This window comes from Bos indicus x Bos taurus, chromosome 23, assembly GCF_003369695.1.
Source record: "Bos indicus x Bos taurus breed Angus x Brahman F1 hybrid chromosome 23, Bos_hybrid_MaternalHap_v2.0, whole genome shotgun sequence".
Taxonomy (NCBI): domain Eukaryota; kingdom Metazoa; phylum Chordata; class Mammalia; order Artiodactyla; family Bovidae; genus Bos; species Bos indicus x Bos taurus.
Window position 1 is genome coordinate 5,173,295 of NC_040098.1, and position 18,687 is coordinate 5,191,981.

The window sequence follows — 18,687 nt, forward strand, 5'->3', positions numbered from 1 at the left end:
AGTTTCAGCTTCAGCATCAGTCCTTCCAATAAATATTCAGGACTAATTTCCTTTAGGATGGACTGGTTTCATCTCCTTACAGTCCAAGGGACTCTTAAGAGTCTTCTCCAACACCACAGTTCAAAAGCATTCTTCAGTGCTCAGAAAGCTGAGCTCTAGTCTTTTTTGATTTCAGAGTGTTTGAGAGTTTATTCATGTGCCTGAATAAGGATGTGGTACGTGTGTGTGTGTGTGCGTGCATGCTTATTCAGTTGTGTCTGACTGTTTGTGATCCCATGGACTGTAGCCTGCCAAGCTCCTCGGTCCATGGGATTCTCCAGGCAAGAATATTGGAGTGGGTAGCCATTCCCTTCTCCGGGGAATCTTTCCAATCCAAAGATCAAACCCAAGTTTCCTGTATTGCAAGTGAATTCTTTATTGTCTGAGCCACCTGGAAAGACTGTCTAAATAAGGATAATATTGTATAAGTAATTTCATACTCTCTTTTCATATTATTTATACTATGTTACTATATGTATGATTTTAAACTATTAATATTATAGCATATAATCTTTTAAGATTATTTAAATTTTCTCCATTTTTGTATAGTTGGTTTATTCCTAAGTTTTTCTAATACAAATAACTGAATATTCCTGTACCTAATTGTGAATGGGGATTAAAGAAAACAGAAAACAAATATCAAATTACTAACATTTTTAAAACTTTTGAAGAGTCTTAAAAATTTCACTTAAGAAAAACAAACTCCTACCAGCAATGAGGAAACCTTTGAAAATATAGTGCTTGCTAGTCTATTAATTATGTTTACATCATTCCATTAAATACTGGAGTTTATTAAGTTTACATCATCCCATAAAATATAGGAAAGTTCCAATTTTTGTAAATATTAAACCTGTAGGAGTACAGACATGCTTGTGTTTAAGTTATTTGGGGGGAGAATAATTTATTCATATCATTTATTTTTAATATTATAGGCATTTAATGTGCCATCTACCTAAAATCATATTCATGCAAATGGAAATGTTTTTTCCCAGTTTACCTACCAAAAAATCCAAAAATTGTTTGGTTCACTTTTGATAGAAAAATTTCTACATGATTGTGACTTAGAAAACAACTTAATTTCTTTATTTTCTTTGTATTTGAGGGGACTGTGGTAAAGAAAAACACTTCAAAGCTTTTTAGATTATCTACTATTTTAAGAAACCACTACAAAACAAACAGCATAGAAAATTAAGTTTTTTCTATAATAAAACTTTTAAAAAGGTACTAATAAGTAAATACAAATGCTCAGTACAGTTATTCTTTTTATGAGTCTCTAACAGTAAGACTGTGTTGACTTTTATTGTGTTGAACAGGTCAAAGGAATTGAGATTTTTAATGTGTTATTGGATTAGTTAGAAATCTTTCACTTTGAAGTTAGGTATGCTGCTGCTACTGCTGCTAAGTCGCTTCAGTCGTGTCCGACTCTATGCGACCCCTGAGACAGCAGCCCACCAGGCTCCCCCGTCCCTGGGATTCTCCAGGCAAGAACACTGGAGTGGGTTGCCATTTCCTTCTCCAATGCATCAAAGTGAAAAGTGAAAGGGAAGTCGCTCAGTCGTGTCCAACTCTTTGTGACCCCATGGACTGCAGCCTACCAGGCTCCTCCTCCTTCCAGTTAGGAAGTTAGGTATACTTCATTATTAAAATAAACTTTCCATGGTAAAATTACGCTTACCATTCATTTTAATCCTAAAATATAAATTTGATTAAATATGTCTGTTAAGTATTTGCTTCATAGACTTTTCCTGAAGATCTGTATTTTCATAAATGCATTCTCTGTATTTAAATTTTTAAAAATACACATGAAAGAGTAGCTGTGTGTAAAGGGGTAAAGCTTCTTTCAGCTAAAATGTCTGATCTGTAAAAAAAAAATCAAATTTGAAATCTTGCCAAATATTTCTTCATCCACACTCAGAAAAAGAATGTAAGTAATGTCTGTGTCTATTCAGTTCACATATTCACTGTACAATAGACATCTTTTAAAATGTACATTTTGAAGTTGTACTTGTGGAAGATATGAGTTTTTTTGCACTTGACATTTCATACTGTATTACACAGTGTGATTAATGCACTAAATTAATGCACTGCTATATTGCAGCAGCCTCAAATTATATATATTATATAATTAACATTATATATGTTAGATTATTTGACTAGCTCACCTTTTTTTTGACAGTTAACTTCTATTTTGTGGTGTTTAGCATATAGAGTTGTTCCCTTTTATATTCTACTGTTGTTGATCCAGGATGAACAAAATATTATCCAACTCTTTGTTCCCGCATAGATTATTTCATATTCATGAATCTACTGTTTCCTTGAAGATGTATTGTTCAATATGTTCCTTATTTCAAGACCACCTAAAAGTGATGAAAAATGATTTCTTTATTTATCAGAGAGTATTTCTTTCAACTTGGGCTTAGTTTGTCCTTTTTTAGTTCTTTGACTTGTAAAGGTAGGCTGTTTATTTAGGTCTTTATTATTTTTATTGCTATGAATGTCCTTCTGAGTCCTGCTTTTGCTGCATCCCATATGTTTTGGTATGTAGTATTTTATGGTTTGTTTGTATAAGATATCTTCTGTCAAATAAGTCAAATCCTTATTTGACTTAAGGATTGTTCAAGAGTGTATTAATTTCCATGTATTTGTGAATTTTCCAGTTTTCCTCCTGGCATATTAATGAAAAATATTAAAATAAAATTATTTTAATATCATTCAGTTGTGGTTGGAAAATATACCTGGTATGATTTCAATCTTCTTAAATTTGTGAAGGCTTATTTATTTATTTATTTTTAACCTAATGTATTACCTATCCTGGAGACTGTTTCATCTGTACTTGAGAAGAACGTGTATTCTGGTGCTGTGGCCATGATGGGGGTAGGCAGTGTGTTCTATATATGTCTATTAGATTCATTTGGCCTAGAATGTTGTTCTTTTGTTGACCTTCCATCTGAATATTCTGCTGCTGCTGCTGCTGCTAAGTCGCTTCAGTCGTGTCTGACTCTGTGTGACCCCATAGACAGCAGCCCACCAGGCTCCCCTGTCCCTGGGATTCTCCAGGCAAGAACACTGGAGTGGGTTGCTGTTTACTTCTCCAATGCTTGAAAGTGAAGAGTTAAGTGAAGTCGCTCAGTCGTGTCCAACTCTTCGTGACCCCATGGACTGTAGCCTACCAGGCTCCTGCATCCATGGGATTTTCCAGGCAAGAGTACTGGAGTGGGGTGCCATTGCCTTCTCTGCTGAATATTCTATTCATTATTTACTGGAACATTGAAATCCCTTACTGTTATTGGGTTGCTGTCAGTTTTGTCAATGTTTGCATCATATATTTGGGTGCTGTAATGTTGATTGCATATATATTTATAATTCGTATGTTTTACTGGCAAATTAACCAAAATATATATAAATTGGTTAATTTGCCAGTAAAACATACACACACACACACACACACACACACACACACACTGTCCTTCCTTGTCTCTTTTGAGAGATTTTTGACTTAAAGTCCATTTGTCACCATTTTTGTTCTCTTTGGTAAACTTTTGTATGGAGTATCTTTTTTCCATCCCTTTACCCCTTTACTTTTATCCTATGTGTGTCCTTAATTCTAAAGTAAATTTCTCGTAGACAGCATGAATAGTATTTTTTAAAATCCATTTAGCTACTCTATGCCTTTTATTGAGGATTTTAATTAATTCACATCTGAAGTAACTACTGATAGGGAATGATTTAATATAGTCATTTATAATTTTTTTTCTGACCTTTTTTTAGTTCCTCTTTTCTCTCTTCCTATTTTCTTTTGTGTTTTATTGATTTTTGTAGTGACATGCAAATTCCTTTTTAATTTACTTTTGTATGTTTTCTATAGGTTTTTTGGGGTTACTATGTGACACAGGCATGCCTACTCAGTCATTTCTGACTCTTTGCAACCCTATGGACTGTAGCACGCTAGTTTCCTCTGATATAGAAAACATCATATAGTTATATCAATCTATTTTAATAACTTCAAAACTCTATTTTTTGTTCTTTTCTGCCCCCTTTACACTTTTTTTAATTCATTTTAATTTTTTTAATTTAATTTAATTTAATTTTTTACTTTACAATATTGTATTGGTTTTGCCATATATCAACATGAATCCACCACAGGTATACACGTGTTCCCCATCCTGAACCCTCCTCCCTCCTCCCTCCCCATACATACATACATACATACAGTGCACCAGCCCCAAGCATCCAGTATCGTGCATCGAACCTGGACTGGTGACTCGTTTCATATATGATATTATACATGTTTCAATGCCATTCTCCCAAATCATCCCACCCTCTCCGTCTCCCTCAGAGTCCAAAAGACTGTTCTATACATTAGTGTCTCTTTTGCTGTCTCGTATACAGGGTTATTGTTACCATCTTTCTAAATTCCATATATATGCGTTAGTGTACTGTATTGGTGTTTTTCTTTCTGGCTTACTTCACTCTGTATAATAGGCTCCAGTTTCATCCACCTCATTAGAACTGATTCAAATGTATTCTTTTTAATGGCTGAGTAATACTCCATTGTGTATATGTACCACAGCTTTCTTATCCATTCATCTGCCAATGGACATCTAGGTTGATTCCATGTCCTGGCTATTATGAACAGTGCTGCGATAAACACTGGGGTACACGTGTCTCTCCCTTCTGGTTTCCTCAGTGTGTATGCCAAGCAGTGGGATTGCTGGGTGATAAGGCAGTTCTATTTCCAGTTTTTTAAGGAATCTCCACACTGTTCTCCATAGTGGCTGTACTAGATTGCATTCCCACCAACAGTGTAAGAAGGTTCCCTTTTCTCCACACCCTCTCCAGCATTTATTGCTTGTAGACTTTTGGATCGCAGCCATTCTGACTGGCGTGAAATGGTACCAGTCTTCACTGGTGTGAAGTGATTTTGATTTGCATTTCTCTAATAATGAGTGATGTTGAGCATCTTTTCATGTGTTTGTTAGCCATTTGTATGTCTTCTTTGGAGAAATGTCTATTTAGTTCTTTGGCCCATTTTTTGATTGGGTCATTTGTTTTTCTGGAATTGAGCTGTAGGAGTTGTTTGTATATTTTTGAGATTAATTGTTTGTCAGTTGCTTCATTTGCTATTATTTTCTCCCATTCTGAAGGCTGTCTTTTCACCTTGCTTATAGTTTCCTTTGTTGTACAGAAGCTTTTAAGTTTAATTAGGTCCCATTTGTTTATTTTTGCTTTTATTTCCAATATTCTGGGAGGTGGGTCGTAGAGGATCCTGCTGTGATGTATGTCAGAGAGTGTTTTGCCTATGTTCTCCTCTAGGAGTTTTATAGTTTCTGGTCTTACGTTTAGATCTTTAATCCATTTTGAGTTTATTTTTGTGTATGGTGTTAGTAAGTGTTCTAGTTTTATTCTTTTACAAGTGGTTGACCAGTTTTCCCAGCACCATTTGTTAAAGAGATTGTCTTTTCTCCATTGTATATTCTTGCCTCCTTTGTCAAAGGATAAGGTGTCCATAGGTGCGTGGATTTATCTCTGGGCTTTCTGTTTTGTTCCATTGATCTATATTTCTGTCTTTGTGCCAGTACCATACTGTCTTGATGACTATGGCTTTGTAGTAGAGCCTGAAGTCAGGCAGGTTGATTCCTCCAGTTCCATTCTTCTTTCTCAAGATTGCTTTGGCTATTCGAGGTTTTTTTGTATTTCCATACAAATTGTGAAATTATTTGTTCTAGCTCTGTGAAGAATACCGTTGGTAGCTTGATAGGGATTGCATTGAATCTATAAATTGCTTTGGGTAGTATACTCATTTTCACTATATTGATTCTTCCAATCCATGAACATGGTATATTTCTCCATCTATTAGTGTCCTCTTTGATTTCTTTCACCAGTGTTTTATAGTTTTCTATATATAGGTCTTTAGTTTCTTTAGGTAGATATATTCCTAAGTATTTTATTCTTTTTGTTGCAATGGTGAATGGAATTGTTTTCGTAATTTCTCTTTCTATTTTCTCATTATTAGTGTATAGGCATGCAAGGGATTTCTGTGTGTTGATTTTATATCCTGCAACTTTACTATATTCATTGATTAGTTCTAGTAATTTTCTGGTGGAGTCTTTAGGGTTTTCTATGTAGAGGATCATGTCATCTGCAAACAGTGAGAGTCTTACTTCTTCTTTTTGAATTTGGATTCCTTTTATTTCTTTTTCTGCTCTGATTGCTGTGGCCAAAACTTCCACACCCTTGTCTTGTTCCTGACTTTTGGGGAATAGCTTTCAATTTTTCACCATTGAGGATAATGTTTTTCCTGTGGGTTTGTCATATATAGCTTTTATTATGTTGAGGTATGTTCCTTCTATTCCTGCTTTCTGGAGAGTTATTTTTTTTAATCATAAATGGATGTTGAATTTTGTCAAAGGCTTTCTCCGCATCTATTGAGATAATCATATTGTTTTTATTTTTAAATTTGTTAATGTGATGTATTACATTGATTGGTTTGCGGATGTTGAAGAATCCTTGCATCACTGGGATAAAGCCCACTTGGTCATGGTGTATGATCTTTTTAATGTGCTGTTGGATTCTGATTGCTAGAATTTTGTTAAGGATTTTTGCATCTGTGTTCATCAGTGATATTGGCCTGTAGTTTTCTTTTTTTGTGGCATCTTTGTCAGGTTTTGGTATTAGGGTGATGGTGGCCTCATAGAATGAGTTTGGAAGTTTACCTTCCTCTGCAATTTTCTGGAAGAGTTTGAGTAGGATAGGTGTTAGCTCTTCTCTAAATTTTTGGTAGAATTCAGCTGTGAAACCATCTGGACCTGGGGTCTTGTTTGCTGGAAGATTTCTGATTACAGTTTCAATTTCCATGCTTGTGATGGGTCTGTTAAGATTTTCTATTTCTTCCTGGTCCAGTTTTGGAAAGTTGTACTTTTCTAAGAATTTAGAAAAGTTTAAACAAAAGAAATTTGTTCATTTCTTCCACGTTCTCCATTTTATTGGCATATAATTGCTGATAGTAGTCTCTTATGATCCTTTGTATTTCTGTGTTGTCTGTTGTGATCTCTCCATTTTCATTTCTAATTTTATTGGTTTGATTTTTCTCCCTTTGTTTCTTGATGAGTCTGGCTAATGGTTTGTCAATTTTATTTATCCTTTCAAAGAACCAGCTTTTGGCTTTGTTGATTTTTGCTATGGTCTCTTTTGTTTCTTTTGCATTTATTTGCATTTATTTATTTTCCCTAATTTTTAAGATCTCTTTCCTTCTACTAACCCTAGGGGTTCTTCATTTCCTCCTTTTCTAGTTGCTTTAGGTGTAGAGTTAGGTGATTTATTTGACTTTTTTCTTGTTTCTTGAGGTATGCCTGTATTGCTATGAACTTTCCCCTTAGGACTGCTTTTACAGTGTCCCACAGGTTTTGGGTTGTTGTGTTTTCATTTTCATTTGTTTCTATGAAAATTTTGATTTCTTTTTTGATTTCTTCTGTGATTTGTTGGTTATTCAGCAGCATGTTGTTCAGCCTCCATATGTTGGCATTTTTAATAGTTTTTCTCCTGTAATTGAGATCTAATCTTACTGCATTGTGGTCAGAAAAGATGCTTGGAATGACTTCAATTTTTTTGAATTTACCAAGGCTAGATTTATGGCCCAGGATGTGATCTATCCTGGAGAAGGTTCCATGTGCGCTTGAGAAAAAAGTGAAATTCATCGTTTTGGGGTGAAATGTCTTTATAGATATCAATTAGGTCTAACTGGTCTATTGTATCATTTAAAGTTTGTGATTCCTTGTTAATTTTCTGTTTAGTTGATCTATCCATAGGTGTGAGTGGGGTATTAAAGTCTCCCACTATTATTGTCTTATTGTTAATTTCCCCTTTCATACTTGTTAGCATTTGTCTTACATATTGCAGTGCTCCTATGTTGGGTGCATATATATTTATAATTGTTATATCTTCTTCTTGGATTGATCCTTTGATCATTATGTAGTGTCCTTCTTTGTCTCTTTTCACAGCTTTTGTTTTAAAGTCTTGTTTTAAAATCTATTTTATCTGATATGAGTATTGCTACTCCTGCTTCTTTTTGGTCTCTATTTGCATGGAAAATCTTTTTCCAGCCCTTCCCTTTCAGTCTGTATGTGTCCCCTGTTTTGAGGTGGGTCTCTTGTAGACAACATATATAGGGGTTTTGTTTTTGTATCCATTCAGCCAGTCTTTGTCTTTTGGTTGGGGCATTCAACCCATTTACATTTAAGATAATTATTGATAAGTATGATTAAGATAATTATTGATAAGTATGACCCCATTGCCATTTACTTTATTGTTTTGGGTTTCAGTTTATACACCCTTTTTGTGTTTCCTGTCTAGAGAATATCCTTTAGTATTTGTTGGAGAGCTGATTTGGTGGTGCTGAATTCTCTCAGCTTTTGCTTGTCTGTAAAGCTTTTGATTTCTCCTTCATATTTGAATGAGATCCTTGCTGGGTACAGTAATCTGGGCTGTAGGTTATTTTCTTTCATCACTTTAAGTATGTCTTGCCATTCCCTCCTGGCTTGAAGAGTTTCTATTGAAAGATCAGCTGTTATCCTTATGGGAATTCCCTTGTGTGATATTTGTTGTTTTTCCCTTGCCGCTTTTAATATTTGTTCTTTGTGTTTGATCTTTGTTAATTTGATTAATATGTGTCTTGGGGTGTTTCGCCTTGGGTTTATCCTGTTTGGGACTCTCTGGGTTTCTTGGACTTGGGTGATTATTTCCTTCCCCATTTTAGGGAAGTTTTCAACTATTATCTTCTCAAGTATTTTCTCATGGTCTTTCTTTTTGTCTTCTTCTTCTGGGACTCCTATGATTTGAATGTTGTAGCGTTTAATATTGTCCTGGAGGTCTCTGAGATTGTCCTCATTTCTTTTAATTCATTTTTCTTTTTTCCTCTCTGATTCATTTATTTCTACCATTCTATCTTCTAATTCACTAATCCTATCTTCTGCCTCTGTTATTCTACTATTTGTTGCCTCCAGAGTGTTTTTGATCTCATTTATTTCATTATTCATTATATATTGACTCTTTTTTATTTCTTTTAGGTCCTTGTTAAACCTTTTTTGCATCTTCTCAATCCTTGTCTCCAGGATATTTATCTGTGATTCCATTTTTATTTCAAATTTTGGATCATTTTCACTATCATTATTCGGAATTCTTTATCACGTAGATTCCCTATCTCTTCCTCTTTTGTTTGGTTGGTGGGCATTTATCCTGTTCCTTTACCAGCTGGGTATTCCTCTGTCTCTTCATCTTGTTTATATTGCTGAGTTTGGGGTATCCTTTCTGTATTCTGGCAGTTTGTGGAGTTCTCTTTATTGTGGAGTTTCCTCGCTGTGTGTGGATTTGTACAGGTGGCTTGTCAAGGTTTCTTGGTTAGGGAAGCTTGTGTCGGTGTTCTGGTGGGTGGAGCTGGATTTCTTCTCTCTGGAGTGCAATGAAGTGTCCAGTAATGAGTTATGAGATGTCTATGGTTTTGTAGTAACTTTGGGCAGCCTGTATATTGGAGCTCAGGGCTGTATTCCTGTGTTGGTGGAGAATTTGCATGGTATGTTTTGTTCTGGAACTTGTTGGCCCTTGTGTGGTGCTTGGTTTCAGTGTAGGTATGGAGGTGTTTGATGAGCTCCTGTCAATTAATGTTCCCTGGAGTCAGGGTTTGGACTTAAGCCTCCTGCTTCCAGTTTTCAGTCTTATTTTTACAGTACTCTCAAAACTTCTCCTTCTATACAGCACCATTGATAAAACATCTATGTTAAAGATGAAAAGTTTATCCACAGTGAGGGACACCCAGAGAGGTTCACAGAGTTACATGGAAAAGACAAGAGGGAGAGGGTGTTGGAGGTGACCCGAATGAGATGAGGTGGAATCAATAGAGAGAGCAGGCTAGCCAGTAATCACTTCCTTATGTACACTCCACAACTGGACCACTCAGAGATGTTCACAGAGTTATATAGAGAAGAGAAGAGGGAGGAAGGAGACAGAGGTGGCCAGGAGGATAAAAGGGGGGAATGAAAAGAAGAGAGACAGATCCAGCCAGTAATCAGTTCCCTAAGTGTTCTCCACCATCTGGAAAACACAGAAATTCACAGAGTTGGGTAGAGCAGAGAGGGTTTAGGGAGGAGACACAGGCGACCTGGTGGAGAAAATGGAGACTCCAAAGGAGGAGAGAGCAGTCAAGCCAGTAATGTCGCTCCCAAGTAAAAATGGGTCCTGAAGATTGGGTTCTTAAAGGTACAAAATTGATATCAAATACCAAAAAGCAAAAATTAAAAATCTAGTGTAGAGTTTGGAATTTCAAAAATACAATGTTAAAGAAAAGAAGAAGAAGAAGAAAGAGAAAAAAAAAGTCACAAAAATTATATATATATATATAAAATATAGATACAAAATTGATAACAAATACCAAAAAGCAAAAATTAAAAATCTAGAGTAGAGTTTGGAATTTGAGAAATACAATGTTAAAGAAAAGAAGAAGAAAAAGAAAGAGAAAAAAAAGTCACAAAAATTATATATTAAAAAAAAAATAGGTACAAAATTGATAACAAATACCAAAAGCAAAAATTAAAAATCTAGAGTAGAGTTTGGAATTTCAAAAATACAATATTAAAGAAAAGAAGAGAAAAAAAAGAAAGGAAAAAAAAAGTCACAAAAATTATAAAAAAATATATATATGAAGTTTGCTTTTAAAAAAAAAGGGTCTTTTTTTTTTTGCAAAGTAATCAGATCAGATCAGTCACTCAGTCATATCCGACTCTTTGCGACCCCATGAATCGCAGCATGCCAGGCCTCCCTGTCCATCACCAACTCCCGGAGTTCACTCAGACTCACGTCCATCGAGTCAGTGATGCCATCCAGCCATCTCATCCTCTGTCGTCCCCTTCTTCTCCTGCCCCCAATCCCTCCCAGCATCAGAGTCTTTTCCAATGAGCCAACTCTTTGCATGAGGTGGCCAAAGTACTGGAGTTTCAGCTTTAGCATCATTCCTTCCAAAGAAATCCCAGGGCTGATCTCCTTCAGAATGGACTGGTTGGATCTCCTTGCAGTCCAAGGGACTCTCAAGAGTCTTCTCCAACACCACAGTTCAAAAGCATCAATTCTTCACCGCTCAGCCTTCTTCACAGTCCAAGTCTCACATCCATACATGACCCCAGGAAAAAACCATAGCCTTGACTAGACCAACCTTTGTTGGCAAAGTAATGTCTCTGCTTTGGAATATGCTATCTAGGTTGGTCATAACTTTCCTTCCAAGGAGTAACCATCTTTTAATTTCATGGCTGCAATCACCATCTGCAGTGATTTTGGAGCCCAGAAAAATAAAGTCTGACACTGTTTCCACTGTTTCCCCATCTATTTCCCATGAAGTGATGGGACCGGATGCCATGATCTTTGTTTTCTGAATGTTGAGCTTTAAGCCAACTTTTTCACTCTCCACTTTCACTTTCATCAAGAGGCTTTTGAGTTCCTCTTCACTTTCTGCCATAAGGGTGGTGTCATCTGCATATCTGAGGTTATTGATATCTCTCCCAGCAATCTTGATTCCAGCTTGTGTTTCTTCCAGTCCAGCATTTCTCATGATGTACTCTGCTTATAAGTTAAATAAGCAGGGTGACAATATACAGCCTTGACATACTCCTTTTCCTATTTGGAAGCATTCTGTTGTTCCATGTCCAGTTCTAACTGTTGCTTCCTGACCTGCATACGAATTTCTCAAGAGGCAGATCAGGTTGTCTGGTATTCCCATTTCTCAGAATTTCCCACAGTTTATTGTGATCCACACAGTCAAAGGCTTTGGCATAGTCAATAAGGCAGAAATAGATGTTTTTCTGGAACTGTCTTGCTTTTTCCATGATCCAGCAGATGTTGGCAATTTGATCTCTGGTTCCTCTGCCTTTTCTAAAACCAGCTTGAACATCTGGAAGTTCACGGTTCACATATTGCTGAAGCCTGGCTTGGAGAATTTTGAACATTACTTTACTAGCATGTGAGATGAGTGCAATTGTGCGATAGTTTGAGCATTCTTTGGCATTGCCTTTCTTTGGGATCAGAATGAAAACTGACCTTTTCCAGTCCTGTGGCCACTGCTGAGTTTTCCAAATTTGCTGGCATATTGATTGCAGCACTTTCATAGCATCATCTTTCAGGATTTGAAATAGCTCAACTGGAATTCTATCACCTCCACTAGCTGTGTTCGTAGTGATGCTTTCTAAGGCCCACTTGACTTCACATTCCAGGATGTCTGGCTCTAGTAGGTTATAAAAGTGAAAATTAAAGGAGTAATAGAGGACTTAAAATTTTTTTAAAAAATTAAAAATAAAAGAAAGAAAGAATGATCATAAAAATAGTAAAAATATATCTAGGACTTTCTCTAGTGCTGTTTTGGGTTTTGTGGGGTCAGTTCATTTTCGGCTAGTTCCTTGGTCCGGCTTATATTTCTCAAGATCTATAGGCCCCTTCCTATGTAGTCGGTAGTAACGACAGGGTTTTACTCTATTGCACCTGTCACTTCCAAGGCGGTTCCCTCTGTTTTAGCTTCTTCTGTTTGCTGGTCTGTTCAGTGTCTGATTTCTGTCCTGACACAAAGGGGACGGTGGAGGACCCTTTTTTTCTTTTTTTTTTTTTTTAGGCTCACTTGTTCAGTCCCGCTCTGGGGGATGCTGCAAACAAATAACACTGGCATGTGCTTGCAGTGCCTCAGCCACACTGGGCCTGACCCCACTCACAGCGTGTGTACCCTCCTGCTCACACTGTTCAGGCTCTAGGTTGCTCCACCGGGAACCATCCGAGGCTGGCCCTGGGCTGCATGCACCTCCCAGGTCTAAGCCGCTCAGGTTCAGGCACTAGGGTAGTCCTCAGAGGCACAGACTCCGTTGGGCCTGCGTTTTGTGCCCTTCCCAGGTCCAAGCAGCTCAGGTGATGGAGGTGTTTGGCGAGCGCGGCCTCTGTGACTTATCACCTCCCCGCTGCTCGGTTTTCTGGGTGTACAACCGGTGCACCTTCTCAGGCAGATGTTGACCATCCAGACCCCCAAGAAGTCTTAGTTAGCAAAGAAGCCTGCTTACAGTTTTGTACATAATGTCTCTCTGGGGCTGCGATTGCCCCCTTCCAGCTCTGGCTGCCTGGCACTGGAGGGGGATGGTCTGCAGCCGGCTATCTCTGTTCAGTCCTTTGTTCTGTGCACGGGCCTGGCGGTGTCTTAGGTTAGGGCTGGCTTTTTGTGTGGTAATTATCCCACAGTCTGGTTTGCTAGCCCAAGTTAGTTCGCTCAGATAGCACTTGGGGCATTCAGGCCAGATCCTTACTCTAAGCGATGCAGCCCGCGCCGTGCCTCCCTGCCCAGCCCCTTCTTGCTAGTGGCGGGTGCAGGCGTCTGCGCTGCTTCTCGGCTGGGGGAGTTACCGTTGGGCTCGTAATCTGTGGGTTTTAATTGTTTATTTATTTTCCCTCCCTGTTATGTTGCCCTCTGTGCTTCCAAGGCTCGGCACAGAATCGGCAGTGAGAGTGTTTCCTGGTGTTTGGAAACTTCTCTCTTTTTAAGACTCCCTTCCCGGGACGGAGCTCCATCCCTCCCTCTTTTGTCTCTTTTTTTGTCATTTATTTTTTCCTACCTCCTTTCGAAGACAATGGGCTGCTTTTCTGGGTGCCTGATGTCCTCTGCCGTCTTTCAGAAATTGTTTTGTGGAATTTACTCGGCGTTTAAATGTTCTTTTGATGAATTTGTGGGGGAGAAAGTGGTCTCTCTGTCCTATTCCTCAGCCTTCTGAGCTCCTCCCCACCCTTTACACTTTTTAATGATGCCACAAATTATATCATCTTATACTGTGTATCCATTAATATATTTTCACAGTTTTCTATATCAGAATTAAAAGTGATTTAAATACCACTGTTACAGTGTTACAGTATTCTGAATATGTCTCTATATTTACCTTTACCAGCAAATTTTATACTTTCCAGTGCTTTTGTGTTGCTGCTTAATATCCTTTCAATTTGAAGGACCTCCCTAGTATTTCTTGTTAGGTGGGCCTAGTGGTGATGAGCTTTTTCTTAATCTAGAAAAGTATTTATTTTTCTTTCTAGTTTGAATGACAGGTTTGCCAGGTATGTTATTTTTGGTGGGCAGTCTTTTTCTTTGAACACTTTGAATAGAGCACCCCATTCCCTTGTGGCCTGCAATATTTCTACTCAGAAATCTGGTGATTGGATTATGGGGTACACTGTACATAGTGAGTTGCTTTTCTGTTAGTGATTTCCAAGTTCTCTCTTTACCCTTGTTTTTGAAAATTTGATTATAATGTGTCTGGATGTGGATTTCTTCCAGTTCTTGAATATCTGGATGTCTGCTTCCTTTCCTAGATTTGAGAATTTTTTGGCTATTATTTATTTAAATAAGCTCTGCTTCTTTATCTCTTCTTCTTCTGCAACTCCTATAATCTATATATTGGTCTACTAGATGGTGGGCATGAGTCATTTAGGCTTTCTTCAATTTTTGTCATTCTTTAAAATTTTTGATCTTCTACCTGGATAATTTCAACGGACCTGTCTTCAAGTCTACTGATACTTTCTTCTACTTGATCAAGGCTGACTTTTAACCCCCCTAGTCAGTTTTCTGGTTCAATTATTGTGTTTTTCTGCTCCAAAACTTCTGTTTGGTTCTCCTTTATATTTTCTTTTTGTTGCTATTCTCATTTTGTTCATGTGTCATGTTCTTGAGCTCATAAAGCATCTCATGATGGTTATTTTAAACTCTTTGTCAGATAACATACTTCTCTTTCTTCAGGGTCAGTATCTGGAGAGATATTATGTTCTTTGATTGAGTCATATATCTCATAGTTTTGTCTTGAGATTCACACATTTGAAAAAGCAATCACTTTTACCAGTCTTTACCAACAGGCTTTGCCCAGTGAAAGTCCCTTAGCAATCAGCCTGGCTAGAGATTTTGAAACCATTTTTGGAGGGATGTGATTTCTTTGGGACTGTGTAAGAAATCTGTTAATTAGTGAGACAAGTTTCCTTTTCAGAAACTAATAATCTTTCACTCCATTTGGTATCTTCCTGTAACACTCAAGTCCTCTAGTTTTACACATTTCCCCCCTCTTCCTTGCTCTCAGTGGCCACTAGGTGTCCAGGTGTGCTGGTTCCTTGTCAGCATCATTAGTCAGGTGAGACCAACATCATTCCCTCAGGCAGCCCTTTGAAAAGCTGGGATCCTAGATACATCTCCACTCTTCTCTTCCTGTGGGAGAAGCTTCAAGTCGTGTGTCTTCTCCTGACCATGCAGAATCATGTCACAACAAGCCACCCTCACACTCTTACTTGTTTTCTGCAGTCCCCAGGCGTTCAGTTGATTCAGGTTCCATCAGGGCTGCAAATGAGTCAATACAGAAACCAGTCTCTCCATCTCTCCAGTCTCTCTGAAAGCTGGAGCGTTAGATGCATGCTCCATTTTTCTTTCTTCCTCACTGGGGAGTCATTATAAGCAAGGGCATCTCTCTTGGCACTTATTTGTGTCATCCTGGAGAGGGAACTGATGTGGCCAGGGTGAAATCACTCTTATTGCCTACTTCAAGATGTTATTCTTATTTTTGTGCTCATCTGGGAAACTTCAACTTCCTGACTTGAATATGGAATGTTCATAAAGGTATTTGGCCCATAGATCATTGTTAAATCAGCATTTCAGTTAGGGGATGGTTGTCGTGACTTTCTATTCTGCTGTCTTGCTGACATCATTCTTTTGTTGTTATGAGTCAGCTAAGCATGGCCTTGATGCAATAGAATGAGGAGGGAAAAGAAAGTGATTTCCCCTTGTGCTTTGGGAGGTACCATCCTTAAGTATCTACAAGGGCTTCCAATAGCTTGTGTCTTGAAGGACTTTGTTTCAGGACCCATATTTTGATTCAGGTGAGCTGAACTTGCCTGTGCACAGAAGACAGTTAAAAGAGCAGGACCTGGAAACAGCCTGTGTATTCTTACCATTCCTTTTCCCACCATCATGATTCTTGGATGAAGCAGGAAACGTATCTGTTTCTTAAAAGAGTATATGGTGTGGACTCAAGAGGGACCAGAAGTCAGAAGGCAATTAGCTGTGTAAATGTAGCCAAATGTTCTTAGAGAGGTGAGAGGGGAGCGAGAAAGAGAGCTGGCTTCCCTAAGTGGAACTTTGGTGTCTTTCATCCCCAAAAGCACTGGGGCTTTTTTTCCTTCCAGTGCTTTCCACCATGGTGTACTTTAATTTGGAATGATGTTCAGGACTTCTGAATTTCTTTTCCTCTTGTTGAAATTGTTCACATTTTGGATGACTCTTTGCTTTCAGATTGCTGTATACTTTATCTAACTCAAGGCATAATACTTACAAATAATGGCCTGGTATACTCCTCTCCCCTACTCTGTTTAACTTGCATTTCAATGGAAACCACAAAAGGTCAAGATACACATATCAGGGGCCATGGCCAGGACAACTGAGTTGCTTTCGAAGATAGGATTTCATGATTACATGATTTCATAACAAGCATGTGATTAATTTCTCTGCCCTCACATGGAGCTCATTTCCTTCCCTCTGCCTCTCCACTATTGGTACATATGTGCTTGAATTCCTAACCACAGAGATGGGGCACAGGAAAATGAGAGGTCAGAGCTGGGGTAAAGTTTGGCAGATGGGATTTGATGAGGGGTAATATTTCATAAAACCTCATTGAATATTCAGGGGAATCATTTTGTTTTCTATCTGTAGATTAAAAGAATTTAAATATAATCTGGGTCGGTGACAATCTACATTGTCAAGGGTTTGTAGTATATGCAAAAATACGGATTTTCCATTCATTTAATTAGGGAGACTAGAGCTATGTTTTTAATAAAGAAATATGATGTGTTTATATTTCATGTGAAAACCAATGATGAGTATTAAATTTGAAAAAGTAAGATGACTATGGTATGGTATGATTCAGAAAATATTCAAATTATAGCACATAGACCTTGCTCTCAGGGTTTATGATTGGATCTAAATGCAGCTGTGTACATTCAGTTCATTATTTCTAGCAAAGATAGAAATAGAAAATATTCAGAATAACTTTCTTAGGAATGTTTAAAGCTTATATAAGTAGCTCACTCTCCCATTCTTTCTCTAAAATGTTATTTATATAATACATATCACTTAATGACATATTTTATTATTATTACATCCTTTTAAATGACCACTTTCATACCCATAGGAGTGAATATTATACAATCACTTTGGAAAAGTCTTTGATGTTATCTTTTAGGGCAAAGCGTACTGCTTTTTCTTATGAAACAGCAGTTCTACTTCTAGATATTAATATTTAGCTGTGAGAAATAAGTTCATATGTTCACCAAAAGACTATTCAAGAATGTTCATAGCAGCTTTATTTAAAGTAGCCCCAAACTGAAAACAACTCAAATGATTGCTCACAAGAAAAGAGATAAGTACATCATAGTATAATTCATAGAGTAGATCAAGGCATTTTACTGAATGTAGGTTGTATCTTAATAAAAAAGTTTAAAAAATTCAGTAAGCACAATGCAATGTATATTAAAGTAAAGCTTGATAGTTCTTTCTATAAACCTGAGGCCATGTGAATATATGTGATGGTCTAGCCTAATCTCCAGTGGTCACATATGGATGTGAGAGTTGGACTGTGAAGAAGGCTGAGCGCCGAAGAATTGATGCTTTTGAACTGTGGTGTTGGGGAAGACTCTTGAGAGTCCCTTGGACTGCAAGGAGATCCAAGCAGTCCATTCTGAAGGAGATCAGCCCTGGGATTTCTTTGGAAGGAATGATGCTAAAGCTGAAACTCCAGTACTTTGGCCAGCTCATGTGAAGAGTTGACTCATTGGAAAAGACTCTGATGCTGGGAGGGATTGGGGGCAGGAGGAGAAGGGGACGACAGAGGATGAGATGGCTGGATGGCATCACTGACTCGATGGACCTGAGTCTGAGTGAACTCTGGGAGATGGTGATGGACAGGGAGGCCTGGCATGCTGCAATTCATGGGGTCGCAAAGAGTCGGACACAACTGAGCAACTGAACTGAACTGAGCCTAATCTCTGGAGTTAGAACCAGATTTGAATTTGGTTCTTGACTTGATCAATATCACTCTTTCTAAATATGATCTTAGTCTAATTGACTGACTCCAACTTTGTAATAGAGGCCTGATTTTCATTTTGTTTCATCATTTTATCTTGTATTTGTGTTAAATAATAATAGCATTTATTATCTCATACAGTTTCTGTGGATCAGGAACATGGGCAAAGCTAGGCTGGGTGATCCTGACTCAGGTTCTCTCAAGGAATGCAATCAAGATATCAGTTGGGGTGGCAGTCAGCTGAAGGCTTGACTGGCGCTGGAGGTCTGCTTCTAAGGTGACTCACTCACAAGGTTGGCGAGTCGGTGCTGTTGCTGGCAGGAGGTCTCAGTTCCTGGGCAGGTAAACATCTCTAAGGAGCTATTTGAGCATCCCTGCAACATGACGACTTGGCTTCCCCCAGAGTAAGTCATCCAAGAGAGCCAGAGAGACAGCAGTGTCTTTCCTGTTGGTCACAGAGGTCAGCCCTATCAGTGTGAGAGCAAAGAGACCACATTGTATGCAGATTATTATCAGCATGCTAGAGGCTAGAGCAACA

The 18,687-nt window shown here is 38.0% G+C and overlaps 1 protein-coding gene across 1 annotated transcript in view; it reads left to right on the plus strand.

Moving 5' to 3' along the window:
* The window catches only part of COL21A1 (collagen type XXI alpha 1 chain), a 233,946-nt gene that overhangs the window by 77,149 nt on the left and 138,110 nt on the right, over positions 1-18,687 (plus strand). The gene's annotated exons all lie outside the window — the stretch shown is intronic.